The sequence below is a fragment of the Oncorhynchus keta genome, chromosome 1 (genome assembly GCF_023373465.1).
Source record: "Oncorhynchus keta strain PuntledgeMale-10-30-2019 chromosome 1, Oket_V2, whole genome shotgun sequence".
In the NCBI taxonomy this organism is placed as follows: domain Eukaryota; kingdom Metazoa; phylum Chordata; class Actinopteri; order Salmoniformes; family Salmonidae; genus Oncorhynchus; species Oncorhynchus keta.
Window position 1 is genome coordinate 96,209,895 of NC_068421.1, and position 6,000 is coordinate 96,215,894.

Sequence of the window (6,000 nt, forward strand, 5' to 3'; positions counted from 1 at the left end):
TAACCACCTATAGGAGGGAGCTCAATGTGGTTATCACTGGCATAACCACCTAAAGGAGGGAGATAAATGTGGTTATTACTGGCATAACCACCTATAGGAGGGAGCTCAATGTGGTTATCACTTGCATAACCACCTATAGGAGGAAGCTCAATGTGGCTATCACTGGCATAACCACCTATAGGAGGGAGCTCAATGTGGTTATCACTGGCATAACCATTTATAGGAGGGAGCTCAATGTGGCTATCACTGGCATAACCATCTATAGGAGGAAGCTCAGTTATCACTGGCATAACCATCTATAGGAGGGAGCTCAATGTGGTTATCACTGGCATAACCACCTATAGGAAGGAGCTCAATGTGGTTATCACTGGCATAACCATCTATTGGAGGAGGCTCAATGTGGTTATCACTGGCATAACCGTCTATAGGAGGAGGCTCAATGTGGTTATCACTGGCATAACCATTTATAGGAGGGAGCTCAATGTGGCTATCACTGGCATAACCATCTATAGGAGGAAGCTCAGTTATCACTGGCATAACCATCTATAGGAGGGAGCTCAATGTGGTTATCACTGGCATAACCACCTATAGGAGGGAGCTCAATGTGGTTATCACTGGCATAACCACCTATAGGAGGGAGCTCAATGTGGTTATCACTGGCATAACCACCTATAGGAGGGAGCTCAATGTGGTTATCACTGGCATAACCATCTATAGGAGGAAGCTCAATGTGGTTATCAATGGCATAACCACCTACAGGAAGAAGCTCAATGTGGTTATCACTGGCATAACCATCTATAGGAGGGAGCTCAATGTGGTTATCACTGGCATAACCACCTATAGGAGGGAGCTCAATGTGGTTATCACTGGCATAACCATCTATAGGAGGAGGCTCAATGTGGTTATCACTGGCATAACCATCTATAGGAGGAGGCTCAATGTGGTTATCACTGGCATAACCACCTATAGGAGGGAGCGCAATGTGGTTATCACTGGCATAACCATCTATAGGAGGAGGCTCAATGTGGTTATCACTGGCATAACCACCTATAGGGGAGTTCAATGTGGTTATCACTGGCATAACCATCTATATGAGGAGGCTCAATGTGGTTATCACTGGCATAACCATCTATAGGTGGGAGCTCAATGTGGTTATCACTGGCATAACCACCTATAGGAGGGAGCTCAATGTGGTTATCACTGGCATAACCACCTATAGGAGGGAGCTCAATGTGGTTATCACTGGCATAACCACCTATAGGAGGGAGCTCAATGTGGTTATCACTGGCATAACCACCTATAGGAGGGAGCTCAATGTGGTTATCACTGGCATAACCATCTATAGGAGGAGGCTCAATGTGGTTATCACTGGCATAACCACCTATAGGAGGGAGCTCAATGTGGTTATCACTAGCATAACCATCTATAGGAGGGAGTTCAATGTGGTTATCACTGGCATAACCATCTATAGGAGGGAGCTCAATGTAGTTATCACTGGCATAACCACCTATATGAGGAGGCTCAATGTGGTTTTCACTGGCATAACCACCTATAGGAGGGACCTCAATGTGGTTATCACTGGCATAACCACCTATAGGAGGGAGCTCAATGTGGTTATCACTGGCATAACCACCTAAAGGAGGGAGATAAATGTGGTTATCACTGGCATAACCACCTATAGGAGGGAGCTCAATGTGGGCATAACCACCTATAGGAGGAAGCTCAATGTGGTTATCACTGGCATAACCACTATAGGAGGGAGCTCAATGTGGTTATCACTGGCATAACCACCTATAGGAGGGAGATAAATGTGGTTATTACTGGCATAACCACCTATAGGAGGGAGCTCAATGTGGTTATCACTTGCATAACCACCTATAGGAGGAGCTCAATGTGGCTATCACTGGCATAACCACCTATAGGAGGGAGCTCAATGTGGTTATCACTGGCATAACCATTTATAGGAGGGAGCTCAATGTGGCTATCACTGGCATAACCATCTATAGGAGGAAGCTCAGTTATCACTGGCATAACCATCTATAGGAGGGAGCTCAATGTGGTTATCACTGGCATAACCACCTATAGGAAGGAGCTCAATGTGGTTATCACTGGCATAACCATCTATAGGAGGAGGCTCAATGTGGTTATCACTGGCATAACCATCTATAGGAGGAGGCTCAATGTGGTTATCACTGGCATAACCACCTATAGGAGGGAGCTCAATGTGGTTATCACTGGCATAACCATCTATAGGAGGAGGCGCAATGTGGTTATCACTGGCATAACCATCTATAGGAGGAGCTCAATGTGGTTATCACTGGCATAACCACCTAGGAGGGAGTTCAATGTGGTTATCACTGGCATAACCACCTATAGGAGGGAGCTCAATGTGGTTATCACTGGCATAACCACTTATAGGAGGGAGCTCAATGTGGCTATCACTGGCATAACCATCTATAGGAGGAAGCTCAGTTATCACTGGCATAACCATCTATAGGAGAGAGCTCAATGTGGTTATCACTGGCATAACCACCTATAGGAGGAAGCTCAGTTATCACTGGCATAACCATCTATAGGAGGAGCTCAATGTGGTTATCACTGGCATAACCATCTATAGGAGGAGAGCTCAATGTGGTTATCACTGGCATAACCACCTATAGGAGGGAGCTCAATGTGGTTATCACTGGCATAACCATCTATAGGAGGAGCTCAATGTGGTTATCACTGGCATAACCACCTATAGGAGGAAGCTCAATGTGGTTATCACTGGCATAACCATCTATAGGAGGGAGCTCAATGTGGTTATCACTGGCATAACCACCTATAGGAGGAGCTCAATGTGGTTATCACTGGCATAACCACCTATAGGAGGGAGCTCAATGTAGTTATCACTGGCATAACCACCTATAGGAGGAGGCTCAATGTGGTTATCACTGGCATACACCTATAGGAGGAACCATCTATAGGAGGAGGCTCAATGTGGTTATCACTGGCATAACCACCTATAGGAGGGAGCTCAATGTGGTTATGACTGGCATAACCATCTATAGGAGGGAGCTCAATGTAGTTATCACTGGCATAACCACCTATATGAGGAGGCTCAATGTGGTTATCACTGGCATAACCACCTATAGGAGGGAGCTCAATGTGGTTATCACTGGCATAACCACCTATAGGAGGAAGCTCAATGTGGTTATCACTGGCATAACCACCTATAGGAGGGAGCTCAATGTGGTTATTACTGGCATAACCACCTATAGGAGGGAGCTCAATGTGGTTATCACTGGCATAACCATCTACAGGAAGAAGCTCAATGTGGTTATCACTGGCATAACCATCTATAGGAGGGAGCGCAATGTGGTTATCACTGGCATAACCATCTATAGGAGGAGGCTCAATGTGGTTATCACTGGCATAACCACCTATAGGGGGGAGTTCAATGTGGTTATCACTGGCATAACCATCTATAGGAGGGAGCTCAATGTAGTTATCACTGGCATAACAACCTATATGAGGAGGCTCAATGTGGTTATCACTGGCATAACCACCTATAGGAGGGACCTCAATGTGGTTATCACTGGCATAACCACCTATAGGAGGGAGCTCAATGTGGTTATCACTGGCATAACCACCTAAAGGAGGGAGATAAATGTGGTTATTACTGGCATAACCACCTATAGGAGGGAGCTCAATGTGGTTATCACTTGCATAACCACCTATAGGAGGAAGCTCAATGTGGCTATCACTGGCATAACCACCTATAGGAGGGAGCTCAATGTGGTTATCACTGGCATAACCATTTATAGGAGGGAGCTCAATGTGGCTATCACTGGCATAACCATCTATAGGAGGAAGCTCAGTTATCACTGGCATAACCATCTATAGGAGGGAGCTCAATGTGGTTATCACTGGCATAACCACCTATAGGAGGAGCTCAATGTGGTTATCACTGGCATAACCATCTATTGGAGGAGGCTCAATGTGGTTATCACTGGCATAACCGTCTATAGGAGGAGGCTCAATGTGGTTATCACTGGCATAACCATTTATAGGAGGGAGCTCAATGTGGCTATCACTGGCATAACCATCTATAGGAGGAAGCTCAGTTATCACTGGCATAACCATCTATAGGAGGGAGCTCAATGTGGTTATCACTGGCATAACCACCTATAGGAGGGAGCTCAATGTGGTTATCACTGGCATAACCACCTATAGGAGGGAGCTCAATGTGGTTATCACTGGCATAACCACCTATAGGAGGGAGCTCAATGTGGTTATCACTGGCATAACCATCAGCTCAATGTGGTTATATGGCATAACCACCTACAGGAGAAGCTCAATGTGGTTATCACTGGCATAACCATCTATAGGAGGGAGCTCAATGTGGTTATCACTGGCATAACCACCTATAGGAGGAGCTCAATGTGGTTATCACTGGCATAACCATCTATAGGAGGAGGCTCAATGTGGTTATGACTGGCATAACCATCTATAGGAGGGAGCTCAATGTAGTTATCACTGGCATAACCACCTATTGAGGAGGCTCAATGTGGTTATCACTGGCATAACCACCTATAGGAGGGAGCTCAATGTGGTTATCACTGGCATAACCACCTATAGGAGGGAGCTCAATGTGGTTATCACTGGCATAACCACCTATAGGAGGGAGCTCAATGTGGTTATCACTGGCATAACCATCTATAGGAGGAGGCTCAATGTGGTTATCACTGGCATAACCATCTATAGGAGGAAGCTCAATGTGGTTATCACTGGCATAACCATCTATAGGAGGGAGCGCAATGTGGTTATCACTGGCATAACCATCTATAGGAGGAGGCTCAATGTGGTTATCACTGGCATAACCACCTATAGGAGGGAGTTCAATGTGGTTATCACTGGCATAACCATCTATAGGAGGGAGCTCAATGTAGTTATCACTGGCATAACAACCTATATGAGGAGGCTCAATGTGGTTATCACTGGCATAACCACCTATAGGAGGGACCTCAATGTGGTTATCACTGGCATAACCACCTATAGGAGGGAGCTCAATGTGGTTATCACTGGCATAACCACCTAAAGGAGGGAGATAAATGTGGTTATTACTGGCATAACCACCTATAGGAGGGAGCTCAATGTGGTTATCACTTGCATAACCACCTATAGGAGGAAGCTCAATGTGGCTATCACTGGCATAACCACCTATAGGAGGGAGCTCAATGTGGTTATCACTGGCATAACCATTTATAGGAGGGAGCTCAATGTGGCTATCACTGGCATAACCATCTATAGGAGGAAGCTCAGTTATCACTGGCATAACCATCTATAGGAGGGAGCTCAATGTGGTTATCACTGGCATAACCACCTATAGGAAGGAGCTCAATGTGGTTATCACTGGCATAACCATCTATTGGAGGAGGCTCAATGTGGTTATCACTGGCATAACCGTCTATAGGAGGAGGCTCAATGTGGTTATCACTGGCATAACCATTTATAGGAGGGAGCTCAATGTGGCTATCACTGGCATAACCATCTATAGGAGGAAGCTCAGTTATCACTGGCATAACCATCTATAGGAGGGAGCTCAATGTGGTTATCACTGGCATAACCACCTATAGGAGGGAGCTCAATGTGGTTATCACTGGCATAACCACCTATAGGAGGGAGCTCAATGTGGTTATCACTGGCATAACCACCTATAGGAGGGAGCTCAATGTGGTTATCACTGGCATAACCATCTATAGGAGGAAGCTCAATGTGGTTATCAATGGCATAACCACCTACAGGAAGAAGCTCAATGTGGTTATCACTGGCATAACCATCTATAGGAGGGAGCTCAATGTGGTTATCACTGGCATAACCACCTATAGGAGGGAGCTCAATGTGGTTATCACTGGCATAACCATCTATAGGAGGAGGCTCAATGTGGTTATCACTGGCATAACCATCTATAGGAGGAGGCTCAATGTGGTTATCACTGGCATAACCACCTATAGGAGG